General features: G+C 43.2%; 1 long non-coding RNA gene across 3 annotated transcripts; it reads left to right on the top strand.

The window, feature by feature from the left end:
* Positions 1–957: 957 nt before the first annotated feature.
* On the top strand, positions 958–18,472 carry LOC125398273 (uncharacterized). Of its 3 annotated transcripts, none has more exons than XR_015001391.2 (5): positions 958–1,352; positions 2,522–2,802; positions 3,550–3,607; positions 14,184–14,627; positions 17,169–18,472. It is a non-coding gene; the product is annotated as an uncharacterized LOC125398273 (long non-coding RNA). The 3 variants fall into 3 exon arrangements; XR_015001392.2 differs by having other exon boundaries at positions 963–1,352; positions 14,336–14,627; XR_007231346.3 differs by lacking the exon at positions 958–1,352 and adding an exon at positions 1,688–2,230.
* Positions 18,473–18,609: the final 137 nt, after the last annotated feature.

The following is an 18,609-nucleotide window of genomic DNA, read 5'->3' on the forward strand; positions in this document are numbered from 1 at the left end:
AAAAAATCCAGGATAGAATTTCTGTCCTAATGGCTCCTTTGACCCCTTTCTACTTTCTTCTTACTCTCCTCAGGAAGCCTGGTCACAGTCCGGGTACAGAACACAGGGAAGCTGCTTTGTTTGGAGTGCATTATGAACTAAGCTTATGAATGTGAGGCCTTTGTTATTTGGATTACTATATCGAATGACTATCATGAAGATGATTAAAACACTAAAATTGCAGCTTGTGTGGCCCGGAGATAAGTTTTGGACGCTCCAGACAGCGGCGGCCCTGGCAGTGTGCTCACCGGTTCTGTGGTGGGTGCTCTGTCTTTTCAGGGCCTCCTATGCAGTGCGGTCTGGAGGAACATGTATGTTCCGTGACTGTGGGGGGAATATCATACTGCTGCACGTGTAAAGAGCAAGTGTGGAAGCTAGCCCGAGCATCTGTAATTGAGCAAGGGACTGAGTGGTGTGGGGTGGGAGGGGACAGCAAGATCTTTCTCAGAACTCACATAATCACCACGGTTTATGCTCTTTCTTCCTTTGACAGATCTGCATTTCCTTTGGCGTTCATGTCCGCCTGAAGAATTGCCCTTAACAATTCCCGTCAGGCAGTTTTACTGTTGATGAATGATTTCAGCTTGTTTGTCTTCGCTTTACCTTTGTATTTGAAAGCTATACTCACTGAGTGTGTAATTTACGTTGACAGATGCTTTTATCTTTTGGTGCCTGACAGGGGCCGCCCTATTGTCTCTTGGGTTCCTTGTTGACCGGAAGTTAGCTGCCATTCTGTCTTTGTTCCTCTGTGCTTTATCTGTGGGCTTCCTGGCTTCTGCTTATCACTGATTTTAAGCAGATTTGGTACTCTGTAGTGATGCTGGGTGCAGCTGTATTTGGGTTGCTGTCTTTGGATGGCTGAAGCTTCCTGACACTAAAGATTTAGTTGGTTAAAAAAAAAAAAAAGTTTAGATGTTTTCAGCCATTATTTCTTCAAGTAAACTTCGACCCTCACCCCACTTTTGGGACTCTGTTTGCACAGGTGTTAGGGTGAGGGGATGGCCTCACAGTTCGCCAGTGCTCTGTTTATTTCCCCAGTATTTCTTCCCTGACATTATGAAAACATTCGGAGATACAAACCTCTAAAAGCTTCGCTTGTACCCTTTGCACCTCCCTGGTTACTCTTGACTGTTAACCCTACCATTTAACTTTTGATCTCAAGGGATAGGGTGTTGATAGCAACTTTAATGCCCTTGTCTGCTAATTCTGTCGTCCAGAGCATTTCTGATTATTCTCGACTTGTTTTCTCAGAATGGCTCCTATTTTCCCTTTCTGTTGCTCTTGTCTGAAGCAGTTCTCTGACCCTCTTTGAAGTAAGTATTTTTATATAGTTAAGTTGGCTCAAGTGAAGTTACTAGAGTGACTTTAATCCAGTAGGACTACATCCTTATTAAAAGGGAAACGGCAGGTGTGCAGGCTTAGATGTGTGAGCCTCACAAAGACATATCAGCTCTATTGGAGGTTGGCCCTGAACTTCTAGCCTTCAGAACTGAGACAACACACTTTGGTTGTTTCTTCTAGTGAACTAATGCACTGGTAAGTATTTTGATTTGTTTTTTCGAGACAGGGTTTCTCTGTGTAGCTTTGGAGCCTGTTCTGGAACTTGCTCTTTAGACCAGGCTGGCCTCGAACTCATAGAGATTCACCTGTCTCTGCATCCCGAGTGCTGGGGTTAAAGGTGTGCATCACCACTGCCCGGCTACACTGGTAAGTATTAATTATATGTAGACATGGCAACTTTTGACTTGTTAAGAGCTAGTTATTTGGGAATTATTTTAAATAGTTTGATCCTCTCAGTTTTGCCTTTATATTAACATTTTAATTTATTTTTCTACATTTGCTTATTTGTGTGTGGGGGTGTAGAGGTCAGAGGACAGCTTAAGGGCAATGGGGTCTGGAGACTGAAATCATATCTCCACAACAGATTAAGAATGGCTACTACTCAGCATGGCTATCAGTCCCTGGAGATGGACAAGAGACTGGGAAAGGTACAGTTATACAGGGAAGAACGGCTGGGCTTCTCAGCAGCTGTGCTGAATCTCTGGCAGACCTAAGAGCAAATTTTACAGCTGGCTGACTTGCTCTGCTGGTGTTAATTATCAATAGGTATTCCTGGGTGACCACTGCTCGTCCAGATAGCCAGGGTTCAGAACGAAGCAAGGAATGGCTCCGAGAACCAGTCACCATCACGGTAGGCGAGCTAGATGTAGTCTACAGAGGTCATTAAGGCTGACAGGAGTTGGACGTGGGATTTCTGAGGGCGTGGTGCTCACACATGTGATGAACCCTCTAAGAACAGACTTTGCTTAGTCTCGATCCCATCTGAAGACTTGGCATTGGCTCTTTCTTCTTCTGGAATGCGTGCGCTTGCTTCTCAGTGTTCAAGTGTCCGCTAAATGTCAGCTTAGGGAGGTCTTCACTGATGACCCAGTCGACTGATTTTCCCTCTGCTTCATGTTCTCTCACATGTGTAATCCTGCAGATTTTCTTGGAAGCATTTAAGCTCATCCGTAACTGAACGCTCATTCGTGTCTTGCCTACAACCCCAAATTGACTAAGCACCTCGAGCAAAGAGATGCTGTTCTTCTGCTCACCGCGGTCTTCAATAAATGAAGAAAATTCAATAAATGCTTGAAGAATGACTAAGTGAAGCCGCCTGCACCTTATATGAGCTGTGGGAACATGCCACAAGTAGAGGCTCTACATCTGACGCCAAGAGGTTGTTTCCACGCTTGTTAGAGAAAGAACAGGAAGCAAGAAAAGGTAGAGGCTATACTTCCGACACCATGAGTTCGTTTCACGTTTGTTAGAAAAAGTACAGGGAAATGTTTTGAAATTTCCGCCTGCATGGTGTCCTTGGGTCTGCGAGAGTATGAATGAGAGTGAGTGGCTAATCCACGGGAGCTCACTATAAATCGGCAGAGATTGGAGCAGGAAGCAGAGATGGCTTCGTGTAAAGTGATCTTTGTTGTTTCCTGTCAGAACAGATAAGCACGGTGTTGTTTATACTCGGAACCAGAATAACCTTTTGGTTTTTATTCTCTGGATTACATCTTTATAAATTCAGAGAAGGGACTATCCCTGTAAAATCAGGTTTGTGGAGACATTGGAGGTGTGGAGACATTTTTCAGCGTACTTTGTGGAGTTTGGATCACCAACTGTTTTTATTTTTTAATTTTTTTGACCAGATAATATAAATGAGGAAAGTATAAGTTTTGTTTCTGTAGGTTTTATTTCTCATGAAAACATTGTCTTTACAAATTAATAATGTACCGTGCAGAGAAACTTGTGAGAAACTTGTTTCAGACTGAATACAGAATCTAGGAAATTTCGGCAGTGCAGGCTGTTAGAAACACACTGTCCAAGTTTGGATCTTGGTTTTACCTCTTGTAAACTTTCTAATCCTCAGCTTCCCCACTTATGAACCGGAGCTATGGGGGTAGCTCCTGATTTTCTTGTGACCTTTAAATGGGTTACTTCACATTTTTTTTTGTTTTACTTTTCTTAAAGATGGAACTGACGACCTAGCAACTGGATGCTGTGGAGTCGAATGTCCAGGGCTGTTAAAGTAAGTGTGCAAAGTAAGAGGAAGACAGAACCCGAGTAGCATCTCCGTCTTGAGGCCTGGAGAGGCTCACATGAAAGCTGAGGTAGTGTGTCAGTCCTCAGTTGTGGAGTGGGAGCGTCATAGACCTGGAGGATAAGTCTTGGACTTGAGGTTGTCATGAACCCGAGAAACCCACAAGGCTCAGAGTGCTGCCAGGTGGGGTTGGAAAATGCCTCATTAGCACTGCATGAGGGTTTATTATGGCCCCTTTAGTGGGTGATGCTTTCCTCTGTCTCCTCTGTGCTTCCTCCTTTCAGAGACCAAGTTGGAACTTGAGATGGGGTGTCAAAGAAAGCCATAAAATCAGATAGGCATCCTCCACTTGGACCTAGATAAAACACACCTTCTGGCCGTGTGAGGCTTATTTGCCCCCAGCCAAATGAGCTTACAAGAGGCTTTTTAAATCACAGGCTCCGGAACTCTTTAGAAGTTTTCTAATGAGCGGGGAGTGGTAACTGGACAGCAGTAGTACAGTAGGCAGAATTGCTCATTTAAGCAGCTCCAACATGACATCACTGCTGTTTCTATTTAGAGAGTTGGGCTATGGTTTTCTTTTACTGAATTTAACACAATTCAGGGTTAATAATGCTCTGAGTTTCCCAATCTGAGCTTTTCCTTGTGCCCGAGGTCTCTCAGCTCCTATCAGAGTTTAGCAGGCTTACCGGTTTTACACGTTTGTCTCCACAACCAGAATGTTGGCAAGTCAATAAAAAAAAAAAATTACAACCCTACAATAAGAATAGCGAGTAGGGCTGGAGAGATGGCTCTGTAGTTGAGAATGTACACTTTTCACAGAGGACCCGGGTTTGCTTCCCAGCATCCACATTGGGTGGATCACAACTTCAGCTTCAGGGGATCCAGGGTCCCCTGGCCTCCTCAGGTACCTGCGCTCATAGCAACCCCTACAAATACATAAAGAAAACATTTAAAAATAAACTTAAACAGTAAATGGAACAGAGCCAAAGTGTACGTGTAAATAATCCTGCTAAGCCATGCGTGGCAACATATGTAGATGCTTCAGGCCTCCGCGAGTCATCGCCTGAAGCAGCCTGACCCTGCTAGATAGTCTACTAACCAAGGAGGTGAGGTGGCTTGGGGCCTGTCCCTTAAGCAGCCCTTGAATGCTGGTCAGTTAAGGCCTCTTTAACTTGAGTGGAACTTTCCACTTCATAAAAAGACATCTGTGAGCCACGGAATGGGCTTTTTTTTTTTTTTTTTTGCCACTGGGCTCCTCACATAGAACACTGGGGCTTGTTTTAAATTGTATGCATTCTTGACTTTGTAAACCAGTGAACTGAATAATTCCACAAAGTCCTGTGGGTTTGCCCCCAGAGAAAACTTCTCTAAGTTCAGCTTCAGTAATTTTTTTTTTAATGCTATCTAGGGGAGTCAGGTATGTGTTCCATCACAGACTGTCCACTCTTTAACTGAGTTCCCAGAGGCACCTCCAACCAGTGTCTTCTTGAACCGTTGAACAGTCCAACAATACTGCCTTGGAATGTCGAATGTCCTTTCTCCTCAGCCGGATTCAGTTCTAAAGCTATGTGTTCTGGAGCTCCCAAAGGTGTCTATAATGATATCTGCTGTCCATACTGCACAGCCAAACAGTCTGGGTCAGGGACTAAGCCTGCCTTTCTGATTGATTTGGGCTCTCCCCCAGGCACAGGGCTTAGCTCTAGGACAGGCTTAGGAAGTTGTGCCACAGACTAAGCCGTTGAGGGCCAGGGAAACATGGCTGGCTTGTGGTGTGAGTATTGCTTGCACAAAAGGAATGAAGAGTTTTTAGCTCTCTAGGAACTTTGAAAGTGCTGGGCCTAGAGACTAGGGAAATCTGGGGCTTGAACATCGAAGAGACAGCTGGAGGGTCAGAACATGAAGGCGAGGGGGAAGGAAGACAAGGATGGTGTGGGGTTCTAGAGACAGCAGGAGGGTCAGAACATGAAGGCGAGGGGGAAGGAAGACAAGGACGGTGTGGGGTTCTAACTGTTGCTCTTGTGAGAGTTTTATTGAAAGGCCAGCTCATTTTATACCAGGCAGCTCCTATCAACGTTTTGGGTGAGAAATTTGGTTCATACGCTCATGTCTCATGTTCAGAGCATTTCTGTGTATTGCTTATTCTTGTAGTTGAATTCCATTCCTTCATTCACTGGTTGGTTCATAAAGCAGATGTCTGAGGACAAACTATAGAGCTCATGAAGATTTTAGTAACTGGATATAGCTTGTGAACTACAGTAACCCAATTTTAAATGCTTACATTTTCCTCTCTGCAATATAAGCCTGGTCATTTGAGCTCGTTCCTTGGCTGATTTAGCAGGCGTGAGGATTTATACGGCGGTGTTGCCTACTGAGCACGCTTTGCTGATGATAGTTTCAGCAAAGCCCTTTCAGATTTTCTATATTAAGTTACAGGAAGGGTTTGCTTTTTTTCCCCATCTTGATCAAATTCTTTCCGTCTGCCACCTCCACCTCGCTGAGCTGTTACAGGGAGTAACTGGCTGGGAACACAAGGTACAAGAGGTTGCTTTCATGTCGAACTAATCTTTAACAAATTCTGAGCAAGAAGATTAAAGGCAAAGCAGAAAATGACCTTTTCCCCAGCATCATGGTCTTTTAGTTCTGTATTAGACAGACACAAACAAAGGATTTTTACTCAAACCTAAAGTGTTTCATGTGAGTTCAGGCATAATATATACAGTGGATATATGGAGGCTGCCTCAGGTCCTGCTGGTCATATACACAGAGCTGAAGATCACACACAAATAAACAAGTGCCATCATTTCAGAGTTTTTATTTTTATTTTTATTTCTGGGTCACTAGGAGGCCTTGGTAAATAATGCCAACTGTTTTCATAGTAATGGGCCTTGCTCTGGGAGCATGGGTATCATCTGGATTACACTGGCACTGGCAAAATCCAGTTAATGACAGTTGGATGCTAGCCAGTGTTTCAAATTACCAGTCAAGTGGAATTGATATAATTCAAAATAGCAGGTTAGCTGCTAGCAAGGAGCATAAGGAGAAGGTTAAGATGAGTTCCACGACTCATGGGAAGTCCTTCTGTCTATATTTTGCTTTTATTGGTTAATGAATAAAGCTGTTTTGGCCAGTGGCGTAGCAGAACAGGGTAAGGTGGGAGTTCCAAGCAGATAGGTGAGGAGAAAGAAGGTGGAGTCAAGAGAAGCCATGTAGTCACTGCCAGTGATAGACAGATGCACTGGAACCTTGCTGGTATGCCACAGACACATGGTGATACACAAAATAATGGAAATGGGTCAGTTTAAGATATAAGAGTTAGCCAGAAATACACTTAAGAGACTGGCCAAACAGTTTTGTAAATAATATGGTTTCTGTGTGATTATTGCATGGTCTGTGAAGCTGGGAATGAACGAGCAGCCTCCTACTACATCTTATTTTTATGTATTTGTTTATTTATTTTGGAGGCAGGGTTTCTCTGTGTAACCCTGGCTGTCCTGGAACTTACTCTAGAGACCAGGCTGGCCTCCAACTCACAGAGACTCGCCTACCTCCGCCTCCCAAGTATTGGGTTTAAAAGCGTGCCCCACCACAGCCCCACCCCATGGTCCTGATGCGCTGGAAGCACTTCCATTCATTGACTTCTGGCTAATTCTGCTGCCCTGAGATCTCTGTCCTGAGACTCTCACAAAGAAGGGCTCCCTCGATTCTTCCACACTGGGTCTTAGCCAAAAAGATTGGGAAGTGATTTTTCCCACTCTCTTCCCTATGTTTCTTTGTTTTGTTTTGTTTTTTGGTGTTTTGTTTTTTCGAGACAGGATTTCTCTGCGTAAGAGCCCTAACCATACTGGAACTCGCTCTGTAGACCAGGCTGGCCTCCAACTCACAGAGACCCACCTGCCTCTGCCTCCTGCGTGCTGTGATTAAAGGTGAGCGCCACCACCTCCCAGCTCCCCATGTTACTACTGTTCCTTGTGCTTGAGTCTATTGGAAAATTAATGGCACTGCGTTGCTCTCTCTAATCTCTTTCGATGACTTCCTTTCTCCCTCTGTCTTTTTCATTATGGAACTCTTTCATCATTGTTGAGACTATGTAATGCCTCTGACTGAGAGGAGCATGCATGACAGGTCACTTTCTGACTCTAGGTTAATTCAGGTCCGTCCGGTCTTCTTTACCAGGGCACCTAAAATATGCTCACACATGATTTCCTAGCCATTTAAATAAAGCTGAAATATTTTTATGTGGATGTTTTGGTTTCACAGTCCAAAAACATGACATACCTCTTTAAACATGTTATACGGTTTTCTTCATCTCTCTTTGTTTCTCATCCTGTCTGGTCATTTGGTGGTAGTCTCCTGGCCTCACGTTGGCCTTCCTTTCTTCCCTTCTATTCTGCTTCTCCGGCTCTCCTAGGGCCTTCAGAAACTCTTTTCCGTTGTTTATTTTCTTCATTTGCTCTCATTTGTCTTTCATTTGGTTGATATATAAGTTAGGACTATGCTAAATGTATATATTAGAAAAATCTTACATCTGTTTTTAAAGATATTGAAATGTATTCAAAATGAGGGACCAGAAGTCCTGCTTAGTTTTTTTTTTCTTTCTAGCAAAAATAGGAGTAATTTGACCTAAGAGACAGTTAGGCAACTACAGGGGGAAAAATCTCTTTTGAGCCCGACAACCCATCAAATCTGAGAAGCCTATTAGATATTTCATGGAAGCATTCAGATGAATCTGTAGCTGGGAGGAGTATCCTGAAAGGGACAGTGAGCCCCTTTTACATTCCTGAGCCCCACCCACCGCATGACTTGGTGCCTAATAAGTACATATTTGATGAGCGATTAGTCTGCACGTGTTTAATGAGGCTCCCGAGATGCACTGAGGACATAGCAGTGAACAGTAGAGCTAAGATCCTCACCTTCACGGAACTTCGAATGAATGGAGAAAATGCGTATATATACACCTAGGCATTAAAGTGGAATTCTCTAGCCAGACTATAAACGCAACATCTGGGGGACGTCAAATACGGAGTATTTTGTGAACTAATACCTTTTGCTTCTTTCTCCTTTAAACTGCACTTTTGTTTATGTGTGTGATACCCAGGAGAAAATCATGGTAGGTGAGTGCCATGCTGAGTGGCTTTGGAGACAATTTCCAATTTTCTCTGGAAAATTTTTTTTTTTAATATAGGCTCACCGTTTTCTCCAGCAGGTGTGAAATGATTCCAAGCCATGTGGAGGAGCAAAATGTCATCTCTGAGATCTGTGTTAAAATTTCATGATAGAGTCTTCAGGGAGATCAAAAGGTCCTTCTCGCTGCTGCGGTGCTCCATGTTGCCAAGGCTACAAAGCTGAAGGGCTTGATGCATGTTAGTGGGGGCGCCAAAGGCTTTGCCACTGCACTAATCAGTTTCTGCTAGTTTTGTCTTAGCATTCTGTGGGCACGGTCACCGTTCTCGGAGTTCTCAAGGAGCCGTAACCGAGAACTACTACCCACTGTGAGTCTTTGTGCCCAGTGATATTTCTCCTAAGTACTACAGCATGGTTCTCAATGAATTTTTTTTTGCATTAAATGTTACTGTTCATTCCCAGAATGGGTCTTCCAGGTTCCATGCTAAGTTCTACTTGACATGATGCTATGTAATGCCCCTCCCCCCACACACATCAAGTTTTCATAGTTTCTAAAGGGGGTTTAGCAGCAAGCAGGTGAGTCATCTTTTGGCTCAGCGAACAAGAGCTACATTTCTTAGCAAGCACTATTTGTCTTCAACTGGTCCCTAGGCCCAGAAGAGATAAGCATTCAACATGGGGTGCATGGGAGGACATTGGAATCCATGCTAGAAGTTTTGATACATTTCTGTGGGAGGTGCCAGAGGATTGGAGGATTTGGACAAGGGAAAAAGAGAGCAGATATGGTTTTTAGAAATGGGGGGGACTATTAGGGGTAGGTTTGTGTCTTTGAGCAGGAGATCAGCCGGGAAACTATAGGAGGACATGGTTATTTCTGACTCTATCCTTGCTTTCTATGAATGCTCTCTGGACAAGGATGTATTCAGTCTCTGTTTGTCACTGTTTGTCACACGTGACTAGGGGCACAGAGATGTTGCAACAGGCACAAAGAACTTACTAGGCTTGTCCAAGCTTACCAGGCTACTAAATGGTCAAGTTGAGCTTTCAATCATCCTTTGCTGCCATTCTCTTGGCACTTAAATGTACAGATAATTTTTCCCTTCCACTGAGTGATATTTGGGCAGTCAATTCCTCACTGGTATTGAAGACAGTAGGGTACAGAAAGAGAGAGGTAGACTCTGCGTGGGTAATGAAGATCTCAAAAATTTGTTTAACCATGCTGAGTACCACCTGTGCTTCACATAGTGCATGCAAGTCTTCCACACGCTCTCAGGAAGTGCTTTGCATGTCTGTCAGCCCAACTCAAAGGCAGCTCCTGTGCTGGGGGACGACGGAGAGAAAAGGTATGTTGCCTACCTCTAAACGCTCTGATCTTCTGGGTTTCCAGCCATTGTTGTTTGTTCCGCCTCCCAGAATATGATGGATTCTAGGTCCTATTTTTATGTTGAGGTAACCTCTGCAGGTCACTTCCTGTTAACTCTGGAAAGGTGTTGAGACAAACTGCTGTGTAAAAAATTACCACAAATCTCTTGCCTTAGAGCAACACCCATCCCCTTTCTCCCATTTGGTGTGTTCAGAAGTCTGAACTGGCTTGGCTAAATTCCTATGCAGGGTCTCCAGAAGCCAAAATCAACATGTCACAAGAGAGACTGCTCATAGCAAATACTAGCGCCTATCTTAGCTGTAGATTGTATATAGTGCATGCATATTTTGAGAATGATCTATAACCCTTGGCTTGATGCTGACATCTCTTTATGGTAATTTGAGAAGAATATTTTACCATTTTTTATCTGATGCAACTAAATCTCAGTATTTATCCCAAATCATCTCTTCTCTCCTATTGTCTGGCCATCTTGACCCTGACACTTATACATGCCATGCTTGAACATATTTGGCTTGGCCTAACCCACTGTACTGAAAGAAGGAATATACAAATTGGGCATTTAGCTATTCTACTTATGCAAATGATTTTTCTTTACCTCCATTTCTTTCTCAAAATATGATCTTGGCACTACATTTTATTCATTAACTGCATTTCATTTAGTAAAATGCTTGCTCAGTAGAAGCCTAATGAATGATGCACAGTTTCTTTAAAGTTCTTTTAATGATTTTTTTATTAGCATAGACTAATTATATATAATGGATTTCTTTATGGCATTTTCACACATGTATATGGTTTATGTTGGCCGTATGTACTCCCCGTTGCCCTCTCCCACTGCACTGCAATTAGAAGAGGGCACGCAACTTCTTTATTATTGTTGTTGTTGTCTATGTATGTGTGTGTGTGCACAAGTGCACACATGTTACAGTGTGCATGTGGAGGACAAGGGACAACTTTTGAGAACTGAATCTCACCTGAGACCTTGTGGACACAAGGTCCCTCTTGTTCCTGCTGTTATCTAGTAAGCTCCAGGCTAGCTGACTCCCAAGCTAATTCTTTCTCTACCACCCAACTCTTGATAGGAGTGCTGGGATTACCAGTGAACATCACTGTATCTGGCTTTTTTACATAAGTGCTTTTACTATCTGAGCTGTCTCCCTGGACATGGTTTCTTGATCTCTTTTACCTAAACCACTGTTCATCTTAAATATTCACTGGGGGATGTAACCTCATTGCAAAGTGTCTGTGGGAGCCCATCAGTTCATTGGGTACTTGGTACAATAACAGCATGGGAATTTGTATTATAGCTATGATCTGTAAATGGGAACATGAACCACTCATTCTTTTGTTTGTTTGTTTTTGTTTTTTTAAGACAGGATTTCTCTGTGTAGCTTTGGAGCCTGTACTGGCACTAGCTTTGTAGACCAGGCTGACCTCGAACTCACAGAGATCCACCTGCCTCTGCCTCCCGAGTGCTGGGATTAAAGTAGCGTGCCAGCACCACCCTTCAACTATTCAGTATCTTAGTGCCAGTTTTTTATTCAAAGTCTCAATTTTTTTATTCAAATCTCTGTGAGGTAGACATTGTTCTTTCTATTGTACAGTTTGGATATATAAAATTCAGGAAGTAATCAACTTGTTCAAAGTCACACAAGGAATAAGTCAGCCCTGGAACTCAAGACTTCTTGACTAAATTCCGTGCTATTTGTACAACAGGGCTGCTGGGCACTACAAGGACAATAAGCCCCAGAGTGGGCAGCAGGTACATTTCAGATGCGAGGAAAGATTTTTGCTCTCCTTTCTGGCAATGTTCTGAATGCAAATTTTTTTTGACTCTAGAATCCAAATTAACATATTATTAGAATATTGACATAGTCTTGCCCAACCATCAGTATTTGCCCTGGAGAGCAGTCGGCTCACCTAAGGAAGTGATTTCCAGCAGGGATTGTCTATAGCGCTCTCTAAAGGGGCCTCCCTATTCCCTCACTGGCCTCAAATGTTTACTAGTCCGTGCTTTAGTGTTTCTGCTCACTAGCACCAGAAGCTTGAAAAGGGGAACTTCTGTTGTGGGGTACTCAGTCTTTGCAGTTCTTTAAGACCCTGTCTTTGAGACTTGGTGGACTTCCTTTCCAGAATAATCCACTGAAGAACTTACACACAAAAATTTCCATATACATCAAGGAGTTAGCTCATCCTCAGGGTTGTCTCTTGGTCCCACACCAAATCAATTATTCACGCATTAGTTCCGGAAATCGCTGATTTAAAAGCCATGTAGAATGGCTGCTGAAAGGTGAGACTGTGAGGCCCTCCTACCAAGGCGAGATCTAGGTCCTGCCATTAGGAGCTGGGAGATCTTGGCAAATGATTTACTGTCTGGGCTTCAGCTGAAAGGTGGAGACGATAACAGGCTCCACCTTATTGGTGGGATCATGGCATTGCTGTAAATGCTGATAAATTATTGAAAGTAAAAACCCTTGAACAATCTCTGCCACCAGGCTAGGCAGAGATTTCTTTAATGTGCCCCCTGTGATGCCCTGCCCTGGAGAACCTAAGAACATGGTGAGCTGGCCCTCCTGTGTTAGGGCAGGTCCAGTTGCTTTTAAGACAGAAAGATTTTCTGGGAGTGATCAGTTTAACCACAGAAGCCCCTTTAAAGGCAGAGCGCCTTCTTCTGCCGCTGGCCGAGGAGGAAATCAGATTCTCAGTCTGAGAAAGACTTGAACATTGCTGGTAGCTTTGAAGATGGTGTGGCAAATGAGAAGGAATGTGGGGAGATCTAAGAGGTTAAAGAGACCCTGACTGAACTGCCAGCAAAGAAATAGAAATCTCAACCCTATAGCAACTAGGAACTACGTTGGGCCAGCATCATGGATTAGCTTAGAAGTCAGTTCTTCCCAGAACCTCCAGATAACTGCCTGGCTGGCTGACATCTCAGTTTCAACCTCGTGGGACTGTGAACCAAGAGGCATAGACTGCTGAACTGTAGAGCTATGAGACAGTCAATGGGTGTGGACCTAAGTCACCATGCAGGAAGTAGCCATGTGACAATCAAAGACTGACATAATTACAAGGACGTTCTTAATAAGCAATCACTGTCATTTACAGTTATTATTAAACACCTTACACAAATGACACAGTGCATGAGGGGCTGGGACAAGTCCTGAGAGAGTCAGGCTGTGGTTAGTTTATGGCCAGGAAGGTTAGTCTTTAGCTTCTATGTGAACTTTAGAATCTCCGAAGAACTGCTGTCAGATCTTACATATACTCGTTCCCTCTTTACTTTCACTTACTTTATTTTGAATGCTCATTTTGTAGGATAGCTGCTATTTATTCTTTGACAATTTCATACATATACACAAAGTATAAGCACCTTTAAATTTTTTTTTTTCACTTTTAACCAGTGGGTAGGCTGTGTTTAATCACCAACAGTAATCTTTAGCCATGAAAGAATGGGAAATTGGATTTATTGACTTTTTTTTTCCTGTGTATAACCATTAGGCTGTCTGCGATGCGATGCTCCTGGCTCGCTTTTACAGGGGTGTAAGTTATATAATGGGGGTGCCTGTTTCTGACAAAGGATCTATAAAACCCTTTATCGCTAGGATCCACCACCTGGTGTTTTCAACCGCCCTGAGCAAAGAACAATTCCCAGTTTAATCAAACTGGAATACAAAAGGAGCAGTGGAGTCTCAGTGTGAGATCCCTTGAAGTTATTCCAAGGCAAAGGGACCTTTTGTTACAGAGACAGCTCATTTGAGAGTTTGCTGGCCTGCGCCTCTTCTCCAGCTGGCAGCCCAGCAGGGACTTTCTGATGCTTTCCTAGGCTTGAAAGCCAGTTTTTGGCGGGAAGAACAGTGACGCTGTCATTTGTGGGGATGGTGGGGGCAAAAGAGAGACAGGGGAAGAGTTAAGGCAGCAATTTGGTGTCTTTTATTCAAGGGTGCACCTACTTCATTATTTTCTGTCTCTGCTTTGTGCTAAGATTTGCAGATGTTTGTGTATTTAACTGAGGTAGTTGTGACAATATTGTTGGGTTTTAATTTAACATTTATTTTAAAGGATCTTAAATTGACTCCGAGTAGATGGTGGGAGCTATTTGTTGCCCAAAGACATTCTGAAGCAGCTAGTCCCTTTCTTGAGTTGAGAACGATTTCTTCCCACTGGGACCCCCTCCAGCGGAAAGAGATGAACAATTCTAAAAGTCATTACAGTTTCCAGATCCGTCTGATGGAAGTCCTGGATGTGAAACTGGTAAGGATCTCAAAGTCCTGAGGTCTATGCTAACAAAACTGCCTGGGTAGGCAGGATACCCATGACTCCAGTGTGGGAGAGCAACACTTGAGCTGATCTCCACATCAACTGCAGTTGAGACCTTCTTCAGCTCAACACTGGGGCAGAGGGAGTTGCCTTGAAACCATCCTCTACCACTTCCTGGCAATGGGACCTGAAGTGAAGTGCCTGGCCTCCTAAGTCCTGATTTCCTCATCTAATAATGAGGAGAAGGTAATCTTTAACGTAGTTGGGAGGATTAAAAGGAACAGCCGGAAGAGTCGGTGTAAACTGATTCTGCAACTTCTTCCCTGATACCAGTTTTTAAAAATGCTGCAAAATCCCCGGGGTGGTTCCCGAGCTGCCTGCCCAAGATCCCCGGGCGGTTCCCCGAGCAGCTAGTGGCCGGAAATGCGGCCGGGCGGGCAGGAGACAGAGACATGGATAGACACAACATGTTGAATATTTATTCAGGGGGTTATGGATGGGAAAAGGGAGCAGGGGGGCAAAGAGAGAGAAAGAGAGAGAGAAAGAGAAAGAGAGAGAGAGAAAAGAAAGAGAAGGAAAAGCGGGAGAGAATAGGGGGGCGTGTGCCAGGAGGAGATAGAGAGAGGGGAGAAGCTGGGGTGGGAGTGGGGGGCGGGGACCCGCGTGCTCCAAGAGGGGAACAGTAAGAGAGTGATCCAAAATGGCAGGGAGAGGTCAGGGGTCTCCAGGAGTGGGCGTGGCTTGCCCCTTAAAGGGCCAAAAGCATACTACCAGTTATTGCAGGAACCAATGTGGGCAGATAGTGGTGAACCTACAGGTTGCAGGGTAGGTGGAGTTACTTAACTCCAGACCTCATAACCAACCACCTACCCGGTATCTCTTCCCACTTGTCCCCCAAACCTCCTGCAAGTCTTTCAATTTCAAATAAATGGCATCTCTATCCTGTTAGGTCTCAAACTAGGACTCAACCCGGGGACAAAAGGTTGAGGTGCCTATTAACATAGCAACGTGGACCTCTTACCCAGTCCTGGGTCCTCAGAACTTCTTACTCCACCCTCCACTCTCAACCTCTCCAGCCCCTGAGCTTCACTGCCACCCTTCCAGCTGCTCTTCCTTCTACAACCTAGTCATTCTGACAACACTGCCCTTTTTACCTCTTGGTGCTGTTGGCCTCCTGGCCTCTTAGGCCAGCCTGTGTCCTCTCTCTCTTCTCTTCCTCTCTCATTTCCCCTCCCCAAAGTCTGGTTCATTTTGAACTCTCCCAGATGGCTCTGCTGGTATTCTCCTTTATATCTGTGTTAAAAGTCTCAGTTCCTTAGGAACAGTCCTTCTTATATTTATTTATATTTTTGCATTCATATTCATTCTTTCTGTCGTGATGACCAAAAACTTGATTGTTATTCCTGGCTTGTATCACCCTCTGACCCCCTTCATCTTCATTACGTTCTGATCCTGTCCACCCTGTGAGGAAATTCCTTTGACTCTAGCTTCAGAGTATGGCTAGAATCTAACCGCTTCTCTACACCTCTGTAGTTAACCAGTGCCTGTCATCTGTGTCCTTTCAACACAGAGATCAGGGTGATTTTGCTGGAATACAAATCAGCTCAAATCTCTCTAACTCAAAACTTTCCAGTGGTCTCCCTATCCCAGTGCAAAATGGCACCAAATGGCATCATGGAGGGTGGTGACGTGGGTGGTGAAAGAATTTACCAAAGCAAGAGCAGACAAAGAGAGGCTGTATTGAACTCCGTTGCAGGAATGCAGGGGACAAGTTCCCAGTGTGCTGCTGGGAGGGGCTGGCAGTGCATCTGGAGCAGTTGGAGGGGGTGCTATTCGGGCTTGTCTTCTGGGCCCTTGGTAGGGACTGTGTATATGGCAGACCGGCGCTATCTCACTATCGTTGTGTAGTAATTTGTTTTGCTTGAGGTTCCTCATTAGTGTAAGAGGCATTGGATCATTAGCATTCCAGATGTCTGAGTAAGACATGATGGATCAAGTTATGACTTGGTGTTCAAACGTAGGCATTTTGTTGTTATTTTGAGCCTTTTTTCTATACCTATCTCAATAAATCACAGGCCTCATAATGGTCTATCAGGTGACTTGGACCTTCTATACAGATCTGAGTCTGTCTGTAATAAACCCTCTTAAATCAGTGACATCATGGGACACATACCTACTTTGCCGGAGAGTCTGTCCACTTGTTCTCAGGAGAGGAAGCAGCACTGAATATACATTCTGTTTCCCTTTCCTTGGAAATCAGTGCCTATACAAATCACAAGCTTGATCCAACAGGCAATCTCCACACTCACACTTATGAATTCCCCGTTTTTCCTGGATGCCCCTCATTACTTGGTATTATTATTACTGCAATTTAAAAACCATTAGATGAAGATGATACCACCTTAATATTCTAGCTCATAATTACTTACAACTGGCTAGTTGGTCCGTAGCTTTGGCTCTTTGTGTGTGTGTGTGTGTGTGTGTGTGTGTATGTGTGTGTGTGTGTGTGTGCATGTGTGTGTGCACATGTGTATGTTGTAGAGTATCAGCTTTCATTTTTCTCTTATTTAATAATTTTAAAATATATTAGTAAATTGCAGTAATTGATATAAATATTGTCTTTCTATAAAGACAGTAAACAGAATGTTTTTGTTGCACATATTTTTCTGTCTTGTATTTGTAATTTTTCCTTTTCTTTAAGTTACATATTTGAAGTTTTTGAAATTTCATGTGGTTGAACATAATAGTTCTTTACATTTTTGTGTTTTCTGTTATGTTTGGGTTTAGAATTCAGCATTATTCAACACTCAACTTCATTACTTAACTTTGGAAAAACCAAAAAGCCGGGATAGCCAAAAAAAAATCCTGTACAATAAAGGAACTTCTGGAGGCATCACTATCCCTGACATCAAGTTCTATTACAGAGCTACAGTAATGAAAATAGCTCGATACTGGTATAAAAACAGACTGGTGTACCAAAGGAATCGAATCAAAGACCCTGATATTAACTCACACACTTATGAATACCTGATTTTTGACAAAGAAGCTAAGAATATAAAATGGAAAAAAAACCATCTTCAACAAATGGTGCTGTCAAAACTGAATATCAACTTGTAGGAGAATACAAATATATCTATATCTATCCCCATGCACAAAATTCAAGTCCAAATGGATCGAAGGTCTGAGCATAAATTCAGTCACACTGAACCTCATAGAAGAGAAAGTGGGAAGTAATCAAATGCATGGGTACAGGAGATCACTTCCTAAATATAACCCGAGCAGCACAGACACTGAGATCCACAATTAAATAAATGGGACCTCCTGAAACTTCTTTAAGAAGAGATGCTTATGAAAGGCAAAGGGCATGGTCAATAAGACAGATGGCAGTCAATTGAATGGGAAAAGTCTTCATCAATCCCACATCAGTCAGAGGACTGATCTTCAAAATATATAAAGAACTCAAGAAACTAAACATCGAACTACCAAATAATCCAATTAAAAAAGGAGATACAGATTTAAACAAAAAATTCTTTACAGAAGAATCTCAAATAACCAAAAGACATTTAAGGAAATGCTCAACATCATTAGTCATCAAGGAAATGCAAACAAAAATGCCCCCTGAGACACCATCTTACACCAGTTAGAATAGCTAAGATCAAAACCACCAATAACAGCTTATGTATGCTAGAGAGGATATGGCGTAAGGGGGACATTCCTCCAATGATGGTGAGTGCACAAACTTCTACAGCTGCTTTGGAAATCAGTGTGGCAGTTTCTCAGAAAATTGGGAATCAACCTATCTCAAGACCCAGCAATTCTACTCTTAGGCATATACCCAAAGGATGCTCAATAATACTACAAGAACATTTGCTCAACTATATTCATAGCAGCATTATTTGTAATAGCCAGAACCTGGAAACAACCTAGAAGCCCCTCAACCGAAGAATGAATAAAGAAAATGTGGTCCATTGACCTAATGGAGTACTACTCAATGGTAAAAGAACAATGACATCTTTAAATTTGCGTGCAAATAGATGGAACTATAAATAAAAAACATTCTGAGTGAGGTAACTCAGACCCAGAAAGACAAACACAGTGTGTACTCACTCATTGGTGGATATTAGATGTAAGGCAAAGAATAACTAGCCTATAGTCCACAGCCCCAGAGAAGCTAAGTAGCAAGGAGAACCCTAAGAGAAACACACATGTATCCCCCTGGGAAGGGGAA

The sequence above is a fragment of the Myodes glareolus genome, chromosome 5 (assembly GCF_982192425.1).
Source record: "Myodes glareolus chromosome 5, mMyoGla1.1, whole genome shotgun sequence".
Classification (NCBI taxonomy): Eukaryota; Metazoa; Chordata; class Mammalia; order Rodentia; family Cricetidae; genus Myodes; species Myodes glareolus.